At 42.8% G+C, this 18,751-nt stretch overlaps 1 long non-coding RNA gene and 1 pseudogene across 1 annotated transcript; both read right to left on the bottom strand.

The window, feature by feature from the left end:
• Positions 1–8,107: 8,107 nt before the first annotated feature.
• LOC141078634 (disks large-associated protein 5-like) lies at positions 8,108–10,469 on the bottom strand (annotated as a pseudogene).
• Positions 10,470–15,255: 4,786 nt separating this feature from the next.
• On the bottom strand, positions 15,256–15,961 carry LOC141078038 (uncharacterized). The gene is made up of 3 exons (XR_012227638.1): positions 15,772–15,961; positions 15,644–15,679; positions 15,256–15,555 (listed from the first exon to the last, which is right to left on the bottom strand). It is a non-coding gene; the product is annotated as an uncharacterized lncRNA (long non-coding RNA).
• Between the last annotated feature and the right edge of the window lie 2,790 nt (positions 15,962–18,751).

Below are 18,751 nucleotides of genomic sequence, written 5' to 3'. Positions count from 1 at the left end.
GTGGATCGAGGATGCTGGCCAACCAGTAGTCATCATCCCTCATCATTTTGGGAATGCGGGGGTCCCTTTTTAGGATCCGCAAGGCATAATAAAACTCACACAACAAGATTTGGCCTTACCAGAAAACCTGTCAGATGACAAATGCACATATAGCAAGATGCAGCTGGCCTCCACTAATAGAGGCAAGGGGCAGCTCAGGTGCAAACTACTGATAGAAACAACCACCCCACATCTAACAAACCATGGTGGGGTTGGCTGCCTAGTAGGAAAAATGCACATAGATAAGGCTTGCATAGGACGCCAGTCACACATATATAAGTGTGATGCAAAGTGTCTTGCTTGCAACCTATTAATGACGCCCATAGTATTATCAGGCGGGTTGCTACAGCACTAAAATATGCAACAACACAGTGACAGACGCCCCAATAGACCAAGCCAACAAAAAGAGGCCCAACTGCATCCCACAAAAGATAATATAAGTGCAAAAAATTAATGCAAACAATGAGTACATTAAATGAGGTATTGGTTAATATTTTGGCCAAAATAGATAAAGCCTGCAAGCCACCGTCAAGGCTCCTCATGATATTGCAGGTCCCTAATACTAATATCAAAACAGCTAACATAGAAAAAATCAAAAAACCTCACACAACAAGATATGGCCTTACCAGAAAACCTGTCAGATGACAAATGCATTACAGCCTGCCTCTGTTCGCACAGCCTCTCAACCATGTGCATGGTGGAGTTCCATCTTGTAGCAACGTCTATGATTAGGCGGTGCTTGGGGAGGTGGAGTGATCGCTGCAGCTTCTGCATACGACTGGAGTGGAAGGTCAAGCGACGGATGTGCGAGCACAGTCTTCGCACCTTATGGAGCAGGGCTGTTAACTCCGGATAATTATTTAGGAAGCACTGCACCACCAGGTTCAAGGTGTGAGCCAGGCAAGGTATGTGTGTGAGTTTGGCAAGGGCTATGGCTGCCACAAAATTCCGCCCATTATCACTGACTACCTTGCCTGGCTCAACATGTAGACTGCCCAGCCATGACTCAGTTTGTCGATGCAAGTAGTCGGCCAGTACTTCCGCGGTGTGTCTGCTGTCGCCCATAGACATCATCATTTTTAAAACAGCCTGCTGCCGCTTACCACTAGCTGTTCGATAGTGGGACACCTCGTGTGCAACACTGACAGATGTGGATGGAGTGCTCGTGCGACGAGCTTTCGCTTGTGGAGGAGGAGGGTCGAACGCTTACAGCCAACTGTTTTCTATACAGTGGGCTAGGCAGCAGTGTTCCACCGCCGCTGTCCCCTGTGGAGCCTACATCCACCACATTAACCCAGTGCGCACTGATGGACACGTAACGGCCCTGGCCATGCCTACTGGCCCATGCATCTGTTGTGAGGTGCACCTTTCCACTCACTAATTGTTTTAGTGCATGGACAATGCGGTCTTTCACATGCCAGTGGAGGGCAGGGATGGCTTTTCGAGAAAAGAAGTGCCGACTGGGTAGGTCATAACATGGGACAGCGTAGGCCATGAGCTCTTGGAAAGCTTCGCTTTCAACCAAACGGAAGGGCATCATCTCTAATGAGATCAGTTTGGCAATGTAGGTGTTCAAAGCCAGTGTTCGCGGATGAGAGGATGAGTACTTTCTTGTCCTACTGAGAGTGTCTGGTAGGGTGAGCTGGACTTGAGAGCTGCATATGGGGGCACTAGCGTTGGACTTGACGGACTGAGAAGGGGTTGGTGATGGTGAGGGTGTTGATGGCCTAGATTCAGTGTTTCCTCATGAAAATATTGTAATTCCCTGACTGCTTTGGCCTAGCGACGACACCTCAACATTTCTTGATGGTGGTGTGCTTATCGGTGGCCTTACAGTGGGGGAAGCGATGGAGCATTGCCGGCTAACTTCAGTTGGAGCAGGTGCACATGTGCTACCTGAGGTTTTGCAGTCTGTCCACGCTTGCAAGTGCATGTTGGTTAAATGTCTAAGCATGCAACTGGTATTCAAATTTCGTAGCTTTTTCCCTCTGCTAAAGGTCCTTCGGCACTTCTTACAGATAACCTTTGCAGTAGGATTTTGTTCAAAAAGGAGCCACACTGCACTCTTCCTACTATGGTACAAATTTTCTGGGCTTGCACGCTGTGCTAATTTGACCATCTGGCCAAGCTGTCCTGCAACTCTTTTAGTTTTCTTGCCAAGTTTTTTGACAGCTACGGGCCAGCCGGATAGCCTGCTGCAGATCCTTCTCCTGTTCTGAGTCTGACCTATTGTCACCGGCACCCTCTTCCCCCAATGGATGCCAATCCGGGTCAACAACTGGGTCATCCATGAGCTCGTCTTCAATGTTATCTGCACCTTCCTCTGTACCATCCTCTGTGTCACCGTGTAAGGTGATATAGTATGCGGGAAGGGGCACCTGAGTTTCATCAGGGTCTGATTCGAGCTCAGTAGACTGCGAGGGCAATGTAGTGCTGTGGGTGAATGTACCAGCGGAATCATCTAGCAGTGGCTGTGCATCAGTGCACTCAATGTCATATTCATCTTGGACTAGGGAATTCAGGATTTGACTTGATAACCCAGGAATGGTATGTGAAAAGAGCTCCATGGAGTAATCTGAAGTGTGTGCTGCGGCTTCCTTCACTTTTGGTGTGGATGAAGAACACAAGGAAAGGTGTTGTTCCTGACCAGAAGCCTGCACTGACGACTCTGTGCTTGCAGTTTTTGTAACTTCAGAAGAGGAGGCAATAGAGCTGGAGGCTGTTTCGGTAATGTAAGCCAAAACCTGTTCCTGATGCTCCGGCATTAAAAGCAGTTTACCTACTCCCAGAAAAGGGAACCTTAAAGGCCTTCTTGTGCCAGATGATGACGCAGGCTCAACACCTCCTGCCTTAGCTGCTATTGTGCTTTTGCCAGAACCAGTCAATGCCCCACCACCATCAGTATCAGCTGCGCCCCACTGCCCTCGTCCGTGGCCTCTTCCACCATACTTCCTCATGTTTGGGAAAATGTACCAAAAATACCAGCAGAGAAATGGTACTGTATGAGAAGCGTACAGCTGTGTAAGGTGTATGTAAAAAGTGAAATCTCCGTAAAAATTTTGTGAGTCACAGACGCTCACCCAGTATGTATTTCACCGCAATCCAACAAGCAGATATACGGTACTGTATCAGAAGTGTACAGCTGTATACGTTGTTTGTGAAACTGTCAATCTCCGTATATGTATTTATGGAATGTCACACACACACGCTGACACTGTGTAGATGTGACCGTAATAAGAACAGTAGATATCCGATACTGTTTGAGAATCGTTCAGCTCAATACAGTGTATGGAGAAATGGAAATGTCTGTATATGTATTTACGGAGTCTCACAGACACACGCTGACTCTGTTTAGATGTGACTGTAATAAGAACAGCAGATATACAATACTGTTTGAGAATCGGACAGCTCAATACGGTGTATGGAGAAATGGAAATGTCCATATATGTATTTACGGAATGTCACCCACACACGCTGACTCTGTGTAGATTTGACAGTAAAAAGAACAGCAGATATCCGATAGTGTTTGAGATTCGGACAGCACAATACGGTGTATGGAGAACTGGAAATGTTTGTATATGTATTAACGGAGACTCACACACACGCTGACTCTGTGTAGATGTGACCGTAAAGCGAACAGAAGATATCCAATACTGTTTGAGAATTGGACAGCTCACTACGGTGTATGGAGAAATGGAAATGTCCGTATATGTATTTACGGAGTCTCTCAGACACACGCTGACTCTGTGTAGATGTGACCGTAATAAGAACAGCAGATATCCGATACTGTTTGAGAATCGGACAGCTCAATACGGTGTATGGAGAAATGGAAATGTCCGTATATGTATTAACGGAGACTCACACGCACGCTGACTCTGTGTAGATGTGACCGTAAAGCGAACAGCAGATATCCGATACTGTTTGAGAATTGGACAGCTCACTACGGTGTATGGAGAAATGGAAATGTCCGTATATGTATTTATGGAAGGTCACACACACACGCTGACTCTGTGTAGATGTGACCGTAATAAGAACAGCAGATATCCGATACTGTTTGAGAATCGGACAGCTCAATATGGTGTCTGGAGAAATGGAAATGTCCGTATATGTATTTACAGAGTCTCACAGACTCACGCTGACTCTGTGTACATATGACCGTAATAAGAACAGCAGATATCCGATACTGTTTGAGAATCGGACACCTCTATACGGTGTATGTATGGAAAAATGTTAATCTCCGTTTATTTTTTTACGGAGTCACACACACATATAGCATGTATTTGTTCGTGATACCAGCCGGTACACGGTAGTGTGTGAGGAGCGTACACCTCTATACGGTGTGTGCAAAAATTTACGCTCAGTAACTACTGTGCAGAAAAAAAAGAATAAAAGTATTTTTGCTTTGAAAAAAGCAGTCTGCACAGCAGTGTGCACACAGCAGTGCAGCTATCAGGTAGCCTTATAAGGCAGCCTAATAACCACCAGTGCTGCTGCACACAACAGTGTGAAAAAATGAATGCTTGGTAACTGTGCAGAGAAAAGGAATAAAAGTATTCTTGCTTTTAAGAAAGCAGTCTGCACAGCAGTGTGCAAACAGCAATGCAGCTATCAGGGAGCCTTATAAGGCAGCCTAATCACCAACAGAGCTGCTGCACACAAATATAGCCTCCCCTGTCACTGCACACTGTACTGTTGTGTTGTACAGTGAAAATCGCTATCAGCAGAAGCACTTTTTTTTCTTTTCCCGCCTAAACACTCTCCCTATTAAGAACAAGCAGCAGCAACCTCTCCCTATGCTAAGATCGGCAGAAGTAAGATGGCGGTCGGCGGGCATGGCCTTTTATAGTCACTGTGATGCCACACAAAGCCAGCCAATCACTTGGATGCCCTTCTCTAAGATGGTGGGGCCGCTGCCTATGTAATCGTGTTGCCCACAGTGTGTGTCCTTGATGATTGGCTGAGAAAAGGTGCAGGAAGCATTGTGGGAAACGCGACATTGGCGCTCAAGTCGGCGACCTCATGGCCGACCTCACGCTATGGTCGGGTTTCGATAGGTGAAACCCGACTTTAGCCAAAGTCGTCGAATTCTGAATTTGGCCGACCTATTTCGCTCAACTCTAGTTAGAACCCTTTATTTCCTCTTCATTATCCTCCTTACAGTCCCTAACTACCTTGCAGCCTCCTACTTCGGGTTTTCCTCTGAGCTTAGTCCAGCATTATAGGTGTTGTCCAGACCTACAATTCTACTTTGAAGGTACCATATCTTTGATATCAAGTTTTGTTCCCAGCTTTGTCTCTATAAGTAAGTTACTTGCCTATATTCATCTTTGAAATTTTCCTATTCTTGTGAATGACTAAAACTCTGCTGCAAAATAAATGTTTACCGTATGTATCGCTGCTGCCCCAGTGCAATCCACACATCTGGCTTTGCTTCATCTGGTGCTTCCAACTTCACTTGCTAATTTGCTCATCCTGCAAACCCTGCTGTCCTGATTATCATTGATCCAAGAGCTGTCTGGCTAATCCATTCCTTCTGTATCATTGCCTCTGGTGCATGCTGCTCACCCTGACCTATGGCTTAGAATCCTCGTCATCAGGTGAGGTCTTGACAGAATGCTCAGGACATGGAGTCCAAAGGTACAGTGGCTTCTACACCATTGCTGTTAGATACCGAGAACTTATCGAGACTGGTTATGCAGCTTGCTCTGGACAATCTTGTCTAGGTTGTTCATGATCTCTCAGTTCATATGGATGCACTGCCTGAAACCCTGCCAGAACTCTGTAAACCAATGGCTGTACATTTAGAGCTTTGTCCTCAACAGTTTTTACGAATCAGTCAAAGCGGCATTTATAGTATTTTTCATTGTTGCCTGGAAATGCCTTGGCTTTGGACACACCAATATAAAACCATGCTATGATACAATTTTTACCTTCCTTCTTGTCTGCCTTCTGTAGAGTGTTTGATGAACCAGGTTCTTTCCACTCAGCAGCTTACTCTATGGAGAAGAGTTTCTTGAAAATATCCTCCTAGAAAGGCCATACAGGAACCCATGCAAACTGGCAGGAAGAAATTGTTGTCAGACAAAATAATCCATCTCCTGATAGAAAGTCATTTGCTAATATTGAGGTTAAAAGGATCGTTCTAGCATGGACTGTTCCAAACTCGGGATCAATTAGGGAATCTTCAGACACTGCGTGAAAAATTAGAAATCGTCTTGAAGTTAACACTATCCTCCACTACAGACAAGCTCATTGTGCCAGTGTCTATCATCTTTAATTCCTTTAAAATTTCAGGACAAGCCTTCATTGATTCCAGAGCGGCAGATAATTTTATTGACATCACTATCCAGAAAGCTCAAAATTCCTTTTGTTTTCCTATTAAAGCCTCTGCCACATATGTTATCAAATGGTTTCTGTAATTCTTGGTGGCTATATCCGATTTTGGACTGAGAAGGGGACTCTGCTAATTGAAGCATGTAGTGTATTTTTTTTTTAGTTTTGCTGCTTTCTGATGCACTGGTGCTTTTTCCATGGCTAAAGCTACATGCGCTAATTATATTGATTGATCATCCCACCAGATTGCAAAGTGGGGATCTTATCGCTTTCAAAATAGCCTCAAAGTTCTATCTCAATCACTTTCTTTGAATCTCTGCCCTGTCTCAATTTCTTGCATCTTGCATGCTCTTTAGTAGGACTTTACAGACAGCTTTTTCAAGCAGAAGGTCAAAATGCTATCTTCACATTGGCAGCTTTACTGCGCCATGCCTATTTATCCTGGTACTTAACCACCCAGAATAAAATAGCCACCCTGAATAAAATAATTTTGAAATATGTTGTCCATTGCACCTCATTTCTGAGATGTTTGATTGATTGGATTAATGGTTCTTCCATCTTCACCAAATTAGAACTGCCTGGATCATAAACTCTAATCTACATTAAAGAAGATGACAATTGAAAGACCACTGTCAATACCTGTGATGGTCATTTTCAAGCTTTTCAGTATATTCAGATATTGGCTGTGCTCCAACATTTTGTTAATTAAATTTTCCATGACATCCTGTGGAAGTATGTCTTAATCTACCTGCATGACCTCCTGATATCCTACAGAAAACTAGACTCACACAAACTTCTAGACCACTGCGTTTTGAAGAGACTAAGTCTAAATCATCTTTATGCCAAGTTGGAAATGTATCTCTTTGAAGGTCATGAATTGCCATTCCTTGGATATATCATCTCTACTGGAGGTCTACTTATGGACCAAGACAAAGATTATCCTATTCTGGATTGGCCACAACCCTTTGGTTTTAATGCACTCCATAGATTATAGGGCTTTGCTAACAATTATAACTGGTTCATTAAAATTTACTCTCAAGTGGTATCTTCTCTTACGTCTCTCACTTAGAAGGCCACTATTTCTTGGAATTGGTCGGATTCTGCTATTCCAGCCTTCAAACAACTTAAGGCTTTGTGCCCATGTTGTGCTTTTTTAAGCGTTTTTTATGCATTTTTCGGGGTCAAACCGCATAAAAAACGCTTAAAAGAAGCATCCCATTCATTTTAATGCATTTTGGCCTTTTTGTGCCAATGGATGCGTTTTTTACCGCTAAGGAAACGCTTAGCGGTAAAAAACGCAGCATGTTCATTAATTTCCACTTAGGTCCGCGTTTTTGGCTATTTCCTATAGTCCAGAAGACGCACGAAAAAAAACACATAAAAAACGCGCGGTTTTTGTGCAAAAAAAACTTGCAAAAATCTCGGAAAAAAACGCACGTTTTCTGGGAAGGAGACCCATTTTCTGAGCGTTTAAAAACGCTAACGAGGGCACATAGCCTAAATTCATTTTATTCAATGATGAAGTTCTACACCACCCAGATATCGACAGGCCGTTCTTCCTTGAACTTGATGTCTTTACTATTGGAGCAATTTTATCTTTTTTTTTTTTTTTAAGCGATAGAAAAGTTTCATGTAGAACGGAATACATATTTGGAGAAGACACAACTAAGGCTTTATGTATATATAAAATCTGGATCATTCCTCGGATGGCAATGATCTACTAGGAGGAATAAAATCATTTCTCTACTATGATCGGGGTGCAGCTTCCAAGAAAGTGGAGGGGATCACTGGTGGTCTTCACATCGTCATCAGGCCACGGTTCTGAAGTCTCCAGTAACGAGGGAGTTTGTTGTGCATGTACATCTTTTTCTGGGCTGCACATGAAGACGTCACTTGTCTCAAGGTCACAGTTAGCTTGAGTTTCGCTTGCTTCAAGGCCTAAACATTGCATGAGGCCTGGAGACTCCGCTGCTCCCAGGTGGACGGCGTGAGTGGGGACTAAATACTGCGTCAGGTCCACTACTGCAGGGACAGGATCAGCTTCTGTATGCTCCGGATTCTGCACTATAGGATCTGGTCCCTGATTCTGCAAACATTTGACTTCTGGAATACTAAACAGGGCTTTTCTTATAGGGGACGTTGCAGGGCTTGCAGACTTCTCCGGTTTCAGGTCTTCTGCAGCTTCTTCTACGCAACTGGTAATTGGCGTTCCCGAGTTCTGGGCAATTTTCTTTGTCGATTTCGGTGTATTTCGCTGAGTAGAACAATGATTTCTGCAAAGACTGCCGGGGACTTTTGCAGGACTTTCAATCCTAAAGAATCCAGCATCAAATGCGATGGTGTCCATTTGCACTGGGATTACTGGCGCTTCCACTTCAGAGATCAGATCCTCAGTTTTAACTTTATTTTTCATTGCAGCTTTAATGGCAGCGAGGCGACTTCTGGCAGCCGCTCTCCCGATATCTCCTTGGTTCAGTTTCCCAGTTGCTGCTGGAGCAATTTTTTTCCTTACAGCCTTTTTAGCTTGAGTCTGAACTGTATTTTGCTGCCAGGAGTTTTCTTCTAGTTTTCCAAGATTAACAAAATTCTTATTCACATCCTCGATCTGAAAATAGATCATATCTCAAAAGCATCGAGATCCGTCCATGTAATTTCCTTCTCCCCTCTCTTAAATTCACAATTGTCAACCAGTCCTTCAAACTGCTTAAACCGCTCTGACATGAATAGTCTTGTTTGCCCAACTGTGGTTCTGATCAGGAATTTGGCTTCTTCTGGAATATCCATGTAAATCCTTTTATCCCAGTGGCAACACAAAAGTGTCAGCTTCTGAATCTCAGACTTCAAGATGTCCCTGAAATATGGCACGTTGTGCAGAGGCTCCTGAGATGGTATGGTCCTCTCCTCCGTGCTTGGCTCCCAAGGTGGTGGTGTGAGTGACGGACTGGTTTGTGGTGCAGAACTGGCATCACTTGTTCATTCTTGATCCTGGGGAGAAGCATTTGAGTTTTCATCTTGTTTTACTTCCGTGGTTATAGGTGATGGGTCAGATGGAAACACAGTTTCAGACTCTTCTGTAATATGTTCTCGTATAACCTCAAAGTTCCTTCTACCATCCTGGGGACTCCATGAAAAAGTCGGGGTCAGAAATGCATTGGCCTTGTTAGGAGTCAAGGGCTGAAACTTGAATGTAGACAATCCAGCCAAAGGCTGAAAGACAAATTTGTCTAGAGCGAAGGACGGCACTCGTGAACTATCTACGCAGGAGGCTTTGGGGATGGTTTCGAGCTCTTGCGCTTTTTCAGTAACTCGATCAACTACAGAAGGCTCACTTTTATCAATGGCCAACTCTGGGCTGGTCTCCCTTATAACCTGTAGTTTCGTAGCTGCAGCCTTTTTCATTGGTGCTTTGCCAGCAGTTGTGGCAATTTTGGAGGTTGCATTTTCAGCCGATCTTGTGATTTTTGTAGACTGAATGGAAACTTTGTATTCCTTTTCATTCTTCTTCAGGACGGACGTCTGTCCCCGACTTTTTGGAACTGCACCATCTACTCTGCTGTTCAGCACATTTACAGGAACGGTCTGGGTGCAGGTCTTGTTAGCGGGAGGCTCCATTTTCGCTGTGGACCGTGTAATTCTTGCTACGCTGGGTGCAGCGGGCTTTTCTTTCACTTTGCCACCAGTCTGGATTTTGCGGACAGGAATAAATGATTCCTCCGGCCTGTAGATCTCACATTTAAAGATGCCTTTGCTGGCTTTTTCTCTTTGTTCCTTCAGTTTCCTCAGTTGCTTCTCTTCTTTGTAGCGCTGCAACATCGCCCGTCGTTCATCCTTGATGACCTGCTCTTTTGTTCTTCCCGGCTTATTTTCAGGCCCTCTTACATGGCAGGACTCATTCACCTCCGCGACCACCGTCAGTTCCTGCTCCTTTATAAGGGAGACATTGACGTTGGCCAGCGACAGGCCCCGGCTCTTCCTGAACTCCTTGTGTCTGTTTTCCTTCTGCAATATGCATTTTACGTCGGGAGCTCTTTGGCTCTTAGGTTTTCCACGCTCAAGTCCTTCCTATATCGGCCTGCAAACTGGGAGCGAACCTCCATTTTTGTTTGTGAAGAGTGTAATGATCCTGATCAAAAAAAGAAATGAACTGGTCATCATTAGTTTACTTCTCCACCCCAAAGGCCAATATATTCGTATCCAGATCTGCTCTTCTATGCTTCTGTGCAGGGCTACTCCCAAAACTTACCATTTGTAGGTGCAAATTCACACTGGGGCCATTAACAAACAAAACCTCGGATAAAAACAAAATGAGCAAATATCCTGCAGTAAGTATATTAGTAAATAGTAAATTTCAATAATAAGTTACTGTTTACTTACTGCAGGGTATTTGCTCATTTTGTTTTTATCCGAGGTTACGTTTGTTAATGTCCATAGTGTGAATATGCACCTAAATACACGTTGCACTTATACCAACGTGTTCCAACTCATTTATTTGGTATAACTTTAGTTTTTTGTACTTTTTACATACAGGGGGTTGGTCCCACCTTTTTAGGCTGTGCATTTAGTTTATATAGTATAAAGTTTATATTACAATTATGATGATACCTACAGTCATGGCCGAAAGTGTTTGTACCCTTGAAATTTTTCCAGAAAATGAGTATTTCTCCTAGAAAATTATTGAAATTACACGTTTTGTTATACACGTTTATTTCCTCTTTGTGTATTGGAACAACACAAAAAAAATGAGAAAAAAAGCCAAATTGCGCATCATTTTACACAACTCCAAAATGGGCCGGACCAAATTGTTGACACCCTCAACTTAATATTTGGTTGCACACCCTAAGGAATAAATAACTGCAATCAATCATTTCCTATAACCATCAATAGGCTTCTTACATCTTTCAACTGGAATTTTGGACCACTCTTTTTTTTTTGCTAGCTGCTCCAGGTCTCTCATATTTGAAGGGTGCCTCCTCCCAACAGCAATTTTAAGATCTCTCCACAGGTGATCAATTGGATTTAGTTCCAGATTAATGGCTGTCCACTTCAGAACTCTCCAGCTCTTTATTTCCATCCATTTCTGGGTGCTTGTTGAAGTATGTTTGGGGTCATTGTCCTGTTGGAAGCACCATGACCTAGGACGCAAACCAAGCTTTCTAACACTGAGCATTACATTGCAACCCAAAATCTTTTGATAAACGTCAGATTTCATAATGTCTTGCACACAGTCTAGGCATCCAGTGCCAGAGGCAGCAAAACAACCCCAAAACATCCATGATCATTTTTGACTTTAGGTACTGTGTTCTTTTTTTTGTTGGCCTTGTTCAGTTTTCATAAGCAGTAAAATGATATGCTTTACCAAAAAAGCTCTATCTTTGTCTCATCTGTCCGCAGATTTACGTATATTTTGACAAACTGCAGTCTAGCTTTTTTATGTCTCTGAGTCAGCAGTTGGCTCCTCTTGAGCCCCCGTCATAGCATTTAATTTCATTCAAATATCGACAGATAGTTCGCACTGACACTGATGCACCCTGAACCTGCAGGACAACTTGAATTTCTTTGGAACTTGATTGGAGCTGCTTCTCCACCATCCAGAACATCCTGTATTGCAACCTTTCATCAATTTTTCTCTGCCGTCCACATCCAGGGAGATTAGCTACAGTAGCATGGGTTGTAAAGTCCTTGATTATGTTGTGCACCATGAATAATGGAACCTTAATATTTCTGGAGATGGACTTGTAACCTTGAGACGATATATATTGTTCAACAATTTTGGTTCTCAAGTCCTTAAACAGTTCTCCTCTTTATGTTTTCCAGGCTTAGTGTGGCACAAAGACACAATCAAAGCTTGAGTCAACTTCTCCCATTTTTATCTGGTTTCAGGTGTGATTTTCATATTGTCCTCACCAGTTACTTGCCACAGTTGAGTTTGAACGAGCATCATATGCTTGAAACAAAGTTTCAACACAATTTTGGAAAGGTGCCAACAATTTTGTCTGGTCTATTTTGGGGGCTTTGTGTGAAATAATGTCCATTTTGCCTTTTTTTTTCCTTATTTTTTTGTGTTGTTCCAATACACATGTCATGGTATAGGACATGGTTAATGTTCTGCGCTCTCAGGGTTAACTTTTGCTGGCCTCCCTTAGGATCTGGGAGGGGTAGTTATACTCACTCCAGACTAGGATTCCCTGTCAGCTATACTGTTGTTCTGACTGTGTGTCTGACCCCCTGGTGTGCTTGTATACTGCATTGCTTGATTGAATCCCGTGTATGACCTGGTCTGTCCGCTCACTCTGTTCTCTGTTTCCTCACGTTTTGGTACTATTGTCTTCCCCGGTTCTGACCTTCTGGCATAGCTATTGTTACGCCGCTACAGTTTTTCCCTATTGTACCGCACTGCTCTTTCTGGCTTTTGACCTCTAGCTTCCCTTCTGACAATCCCCTGTCTCACCCCATTGGTACCTCATGATCTCCTGGTTCTGATCTTAGCTTGTTTTGATTATTCTCCTGTGTTTATCGTATTCTCTGCATCCCGGCTTCTGGCTCCGCCTCTGACCACCTCCTACTCTGTCACATGGTTCAGGTCCTATTCGTTACCTGGTTAGTTATCCGGGGCTTTGCTCAACTCCCTTACTGCTCTCCCTGCAGCAGTAATACCCGGGTGTTGTGACAACACACAATGGAAATAAACATGTGTAATTGCAATAGTTTTCTAGGAGAAATGCTTCATTTTCTGGAACAATTTCAATGATGCCAACATTTTTGGCTAGTATTGTATATCATATATAGCTTTTCTTCTGTTTTTTTTAACTTTTACACAGTACACCATTTTTTTATGTTTTTGTATCACTATATTCAATGACGTAGGAAAAGACAACTGACTGTCCTAGGTCTTGATAATCCCAGTAACAGGGTCATATGACCAAACTCCTGATGATCACTTGGTGCTGTTTATAGTAATCAGTAATGTAAAAATAGTACAGTACTATTTATACTTTCTTATGATGGCTTCTCACTATCTCTAACAATCAGACACCTAACGTACAGTACAGCTGCACATTGTGTTCACTATTTCTGATCAGCCAGCTAACATGGAGCCATATTTAATTTCCTTTGGTGCTAAGGACCTATAGAGTACAGAGCATATTTCAAAAATTGCATATTTAGGGACTAGTAGAAAACCTGAAATATTACTGAATTATAGTAGGTCCACTTTATTAGTTGCGACAATGAACCTGGAGGTTACCATTAAAGTTCTTGATTCTTGAAGCAAAATCTATAGTAGCTTCCACCTAATATTGTTGTTTTAGCAAAGGTCAAACAGAGTATTGGTTACCTTGCCCTCTAAAACCCATGTACAACTGCATCCATACCACTCTCATAAACATGTTGCCCAGCCCCCAAAATATATAGATAAGCATAATAATATGATTAATATAACCTATTAATGCACTTTCAGTATGCCAGGTGCCCTGATCACTAGTTATCCACTTCGGTTCTGGCGCTCTGCTTTACGTCTAGTGCTCAAAACAGGAACTGAAGCATAACTATAGTGAGTCCATGGGGTGCCTTCGCGACCGGGCTCTAGAGGTCCATTGACCCATATGAGAAAACCAATACTATTTAGACCCATGACAGTTGGGGGCCCTGTTGGAGATTTTGCTCTGTCTGGAGAAGCTGGCATACTACAAATTTCGATACCTGAGCTAGCCTAGCATTTAGGGGCTAGACAAACCCTTAGATATACCACTGCTTTGACAAATTACGCCAATAGTCTTAACATGCCATCATGCTGTTCTGTGTTTGCTAGAAGAGTGAAGAGTGTGTATAAGAGATTGTGGCATGCATTTCCACCTTTACTACTTTTTTTTGTATACTGAGCATATAAGATGGCTCCTAAACATATCACATCTTTTTTGTGCTTTTAGTTGCAAATATTTTATCTTCGCAAACACTCAACAAGTGTCCCAGAGGTAAATTACAATGCTGTATCTCAACCACACAAGAGACATCACCATAGAAACAACAAAAAGGCAGAAGAAATATCACATAGGTAAAAAAGGTAAAGATGTATTAGATCCAATAAAGAGGGGACTGACGGTGGCAGGTTGTGTCATGTGGACAGTCTGGTTCAGTAAGGAAACACAAAGGACAACAGAATCCTGTGCTGCTATTTCTACCTGCATGATTTATATGTACACACGCTGCAAACTACCAAGAAAACCCATTCAGCAATTTAAGGCCGGGGTCACACTTGCAACTGCAATGCGAGAAACTCGCGAGAGTCTCTCACATCAATACCCGGCACTGCCGCCGGCACTCGGGACCGGAGTGTGCGTCTGCATGTATTTCTATGCAGCTGAACACTCCACTCCCGAGTGCTGGCGGCAGTGCTGGGCATTGATGCGAGAGACTCTCGCGAGTTTCTCGCATTGCAGTTGCAAGTGTGACCCCGGCCTTAATGGGGTTGTAAGTTTGGAAATGATCTCATCTACTATAGATATAGGATAACTACCCAATCACTGGGTGCATTATCACCTGGACTTCTACTGATCCCAAGAACCAGGACGCAGAGGTTGATCATACACACTGCCGCTGCATTCATTCATTCTTAGTGGAATTGCCAGAGATTGCTAAGTGTAGCACTTCCATTAAGGCAAGGTACACATTACGTTTTATCCCTATTGTCAGTGTCCTAATTGGGACTTACGTCTGAGCCCCCATAAATGGGATTTGGGCAAATGCGCTGACGTGGAAGTTGACTGTAATGATGCAGACAGAATCGGGATATCTTCATTTTGGTCCTAAACACCTGGTTGAGGCATGCAGAAAGTTGGCACACACATGAATTTGGATGCAAAAGTAGTGATTTAATAGGGTACAGTACATACAGTGACGTTTCGGTCTTTATGACCTTCATCAATGAACTGAAATAAAATAGACAATGAAAAAAGGAATAAAGTATATACAAAGCATATGCAAAATATGTGCAAAAGTATAAAGCTGGGTACAAGCTGCATTTTTTTCAATTCACATGCAAGGAAACATCGAAAGCATCATAGCAATAATAGTATAATATTCAGATCATGGAGTAACAACAATGCACAAGGTCAGGTAACAAAGAGAATGGAGAGGCACATACCCATATAATACACTGTAAACTTTCACTATATAGGCAAGCAAAGCCTAGGAGGTAAAGAGACAAATGTCATGGTTTGTGCATTACAAGAAAATGTATACCGCACTGTGGTAGTGAAGGAGGGTGCTTACATACCATACAGGGCTGAGCAGGCTGATTAAGGCCGTAGATCTGAAACAGGCAATGGTGCCATAGATCAGTGAACACATTCTCATAAGGGCCATCATAATTAAAAATGGTAAGAGTGCCCCCAAAGATCTTACCGGTAAGATGTGCGCAGGGTGAATGCCAGCACTGACGCGGCGTCCGCCGCTAGTCCCTTGGTGCTGGATGACGTATGGCCGGCGATCAATTTATCTAAGAAGATAATGGTGGCCAGGCGGAAGTGTGGGGCTGGAGAAACCCGGCGTGCATTCCACTGCCGCCATCTTGCGTTCCACCTGCCGGTGGAATTGTGGGAGGAGGCGCGGCTTGTGCTTACCATTTCAGTGAGAGGACGCTGTGGGGGCATGCATATATTATGTGTCTGTCGGCGCGTGTCACTATAGGAAGGTGGATACTATCTGTTGGATCCTGGGTGCTCCATAATGAGATATATCAGGCGGTGTCAAATAGGAGAATAGTGACATCTTGTGCTCAGATGGTGAAATAGTCACACATTTCAACTCTGTTGATTCTGTAATAGAAATGCATATAATTAGTATCCTCATAATAAAGAGACACAATGACAAAATGAATAGTCATAAGCCTGAGGAAGCAAAATATAGGTTAAGACGTAAGAAATGACTGGATATCATAGTCCTTATTCAACCCCTTAGGTGCCAACGTATTCAATTCATGTATCCAATACGCCTCTCATCTTTTGAGAAGGCTGATACGATTGCCCCCCCTGCGTGGTAACTGAACCTGCGCTATTACTTGAAACCTCAATTGGGCAATGGTGTGTCCTACGTTAATAAAATGAGAAGGAATCGTGAGGAAAAGATTTTTGCACCTAATAGTAGATTTACATATGTTTGGAAATCCGATCACGTATGGGTTGTGTAGTTTCCCCCACATTAAGTAACCCACAGGGACATTTAATTAAATATATGACAAAGGACGTATTGCATGTATAATATTCCTTGATATTATACTTCTTTCCTGTGTGGGGATGGTGAAAGAAACTACCCTTCTGGACATTATTACATTACACACATTGTAAGCAGGGGAAGGTCCCGTACTTTGGATTTGTGAGGAAGCGTTGTGGTTTTGGTGGACGGGAAGAACCTACATCTGCTCTGACTAGAAGGTCCCTGATGTTTCGAGGTCTCCTGAAACAAGGAAGGAATGGTTCTTGGAATTCAGCAACATTGGGATGAGCTGTTTCTAGGATACGCCAATGATTGTTAAGTGTAGCACTTCCATTAAGGCAAGTTACACATTACGTTTTATCCCTATGGTCAGTGTCCTAAATGGGACTTACGTCCAAGCCCCCATAAATGGGATTTGGGCATATGCGCTGACGTGGAAGTTGACTGTAATGATGCAGACAGAATCGGGATATCTTCATTTTGGTCCTAAACACCTGGTTGAGGCATGCAGAAAGACGTAGTAGACTGCGGTAGTTTGGGTACAAGCCCCAATGGAGACACTGACCTCCGCTCCTTTCACATGAAGCTCTGCAGAGTGGCAAGTAGAGCACAGTGATAAGTCTAAATCATACCTCTCCTACTTTTCCTGTGCAGTATAGGTGTAGTTCAGACTTACCACTGCTCTTTTTGCCACTGGTTTTCATCTTGGATGCAGAAGGTCTTGACAGCCAGCAATCACAGAGGACGCAGTCACAGGAAAATGGAGAGCACCAGGTAGGGTAATCATACATGACCATCCACTTTTTCAGTGCCAGCGTGGACCGGCACTTTAATCAGCATTACTGATTATTTATGATCGACAAATTGATTGCTGATTTAATTGTTTGTTCTAGAAAATATATTGATAATGTAGCTTGTCCCCATTTAAATAATTAACTTACCGTAAGTAATTAACGTAGCTTGACAACCATTAAATTGTTGTCAATAATAATTGGCTATATCTTATTCAAATAACTTTATTGAAAATTTTTATGTCAATAAAACCGAATCGATGGGGTAGGGGAGGATACAGTAGAAAGAAGCTGCTGTACAGGCTTATGGGAACAGTACAATGGAAAGTATTGGGGGGGAAAGGGGATAACTAAACACTTAACAGTAGTGTTTATAACCTATAATGCAGCAATATAACGTATCCTGAGTAGCTGTAAATAAATAGCTATAAATTGAGGAGAGACATCTTTAGCACATGTTCAGGGAGCAAAGCTGGTCCAGGATTCCCATCTCTTGAGATAGGTTGCGTAGTAATTGTTAGCATTTGCATGCTCTTTTTCATATGAGTTGTGGAGTGACATTTTATCCACAATGTCCTGAATAACTGGGACATTTTTTGTTCTTTCCATAAAGCTGTAATTGCATTTTTAGGAATTGTAAATAAATGGATTACTAAGGCTCTATGTTGTGCTTGATTTTTTTCCAATTCCAGAGACAACAATACCATCTGGGGTGTGAGGATTATTTTTTGTTTAGTGAGTCTACTAATGTGGAACTTTCTTTCCATAGGGGAGCAATCTTAGGGCATTCCCAAAAGATATGTGCTTGCTAAGTCGCCTTTGAGTCCACAACCTCTCCAGCATTCGGGCAATACGTTTGGAAAAATCCAGGCTGGTTTTGCAGGGGTGAGGTACCATCTGGATACCATGTTGTAATAAGATTCAATTGGCTATTTCTTAAGACAATTTATGTTACAGCTGAGGATGTTCAAACTATCATTAATAATGGAAGCCTCAACACTCCACTGGATCTTTTGTCTGATATACAGTATGCATTGACGGACTTTATTGACTTACAGTACACTCACATCTGTGTATAAAAAGTCGCTGAGAGTCTCAGCCAGAAAAGTTGGCGAGTGTAAGGCGAATGTCATGTGTATGTCAGGCGAGTGTGCATTTTTTTCTCACCTAGCATCCGTATTCTCATCTGCATGCAATGCGTTTTTAAACATCTTTTTCCAATATATTAAACCATATAACTCAAGGTGCGTATTGATTGCTAACCCTATAAAAACTCCCTCCCCAATAGCCAAAGCTGGGAGCACTTACATTTGGGTTTTTTTTTTGTACGTGCCTGACTTTGTTGCATCTTCAGACTCAGATATGACCAGCAATCTTTC

This window comes from Dendrobates tinctorius, unplaced genomic scaffold, assembly GCF_039654945.1.
Source record: "Dendrobates tinctorius isolate UK_male_01 unplaced genomic scaffold, ASM3965494v1 ptg000016l, whole genome shotgun sequence".
NCBI lineage: Eukaryota > Metazoa > Chordata > Amphibia > Anura > Dendrobatidae > Dendrobates > Dendrobates tinctorius.
Note: the sequence above shows the minus strand (reverse complement) of the source record. Positions and strands in the feature narration are given on the sequence as shown.